The 1,699-nt window shown below is 32.3% G+C and overlaps 1 non-coding gene across 1 annotated transcript; it reads left to right on the top strand.

Annotated features, from left to right (window-relative positions):
- Positions 1 to 239: 239 nt before the first annotated feature.
- TRNAG-GCC (transfer RNA glycine (anticodon GCC)) lies at positions 240 to 316 on the top strand. The gene has a single exon. It is a non-coding gene; the product is annotated as a tRNA-Gly (tRNA).
- The last annotated feature ends 1,383 nt before the right edge of the window (positions 317 to 1,699 follow it).

Below are 1,699 nucleotides of genomic sequence, written 5' to 3'. Positions count from 1 at the left end.
TGGTATAGGAACGCATACGGGACAGACACACAGACATACAGACAGATAGACATTCATTTTTATATATTAGTATAACCTATACTCTTCCCGCAAGTGCAAGCAATAAGTTTACAAAGTTTTATCGCAATCGGATGAACGGTATGGCTGCGCATTAAATACGAACGAAAAAACACACAAACACACAAATACACAAACACACAAATATTAATTTTTATATATTAGATAGATAACAACAGCCGGTATGCAATTCGGTTGTTCAGTGGTAGAATGCTCGCCTGCCACGCGAGCGGCCCGGGTTCGATTCCCGGCTGATACAACTTCGACATATTATGGGGTCTAGGACGATTTGGCACCGGACAACTGGACGCCACGAAATTCGAAAATAAATAGACGTTAGGTACCCATAGGTACTTTAAAAAAAATATTCAATACTATTATTTATATTTCAATGATTATATTATAATTTAATAGTTGGTGAGAATGTAAATATGCAGACGTAAACAATGATTTAATCGTGCATATGTTTAAGTTCCAACGAAAAAAGAGTTTTTTATTTTATATAAAGCCTTAGGCATGGTAATTCTCAATCCGCGATAAAGAATACATTATGTTAAGAGTAAAATGAATTCAAACTACTAAGTTGTAGATAGAAACTGATTAAAATACCTCATCTACACGTGTCTACGACAGTGCGGCGTCCAATTGTCCGGAGGCCAGTCGTCCCATTCCCCATATTATGTTCCAATGTACGTCCGTGTAGCGGAGGTACTGACACATTTTGTTTATTTTTTTATAGGACATACTGCTATCGCTTATTCTTTGGAATACATTGGAGGAAATACATTAAAATAGTTTTTTTCGTTTATATTATCAATGTTAAGGGTAATTATTGTTTATAAAAAAATAACAATTCAATTCAAATTATTTGTTTTTAATATACCATGGACATACGGAAATATTCAAGACAATTATCGTATCATATTTAGGTTCAAAAGAGAACAAGTTTTATGGGTGCAAATATTAAATAATAGATATTAAAAAAAATACGGAGAGTAGTTAGTACCTATGCGATTGAGTTAAGAAGTAATACAAGTATTTTAAGAATTTATAAAACAATGAAATCTAAATTCATAATAAAGCAATTTAATTTTAAATTTAATAATCGCTACTGCCTTCCTGATTGGCATCGCTTCGCCAGCAATGACACGTCAGTTGCACATTATGGGAGAAAAAACAACTGACAAGTACCCTTGCTTTAATATGTATTGCTAAGGGACACACATAATATAATATAATCAGTAACAAGAACGGATTTTCATAGTTGTTTAGCGCAACCGAAGAAAATTATCTGAAGCAATCAGGATTCTTAGTTTTATTAGCTGGATTACATAATATAAAACATCTGCGATATTTGATGATAAAGTAATATTTGTAAAAAATATTTTAGTTTAGATTTTAAAAAAAAATGCAATTAAAATATTTATTATTTATCTACTATTAATTATTATTCGCAACGCTATATTGTAAGTGGCGGTTTCGGGTGAATGGCTATCCAAGGCGCTGACAGTTTTGGAGGTCCCCTTGTAAAAACTTTATCTATACAATACACCGCTATTGAGCATAAAAATACAGCAGTAGTTATGTCAGCAAGGGTTTTGAATACGTCGATTACTAATTTTGCATTGATAGATTTTTTTAC

Source organism: Rhyacophila brunnea, unplaced genomic scaffold, assembly GCF_057557595.1.
Source record: "Rhyacophila brunnea isolate RB1 unplaced genomic scaffold, BYU_Rbru_1.0 scaffold_1, whole genome shotgun sequence".
Classification (NCBI taxonomy): domain Eukaryota; kingdom Metazoa; phylum Arthropoda; class Insecta; order Trichoptera; family Rhyacophilidae; genus Rhyacophila; species Rhyacophila brunnea.
Note: the sequence above shows the minus strand (reverse complement) of the source record. Positions and strands in the feature narration are given on the sequence as shown.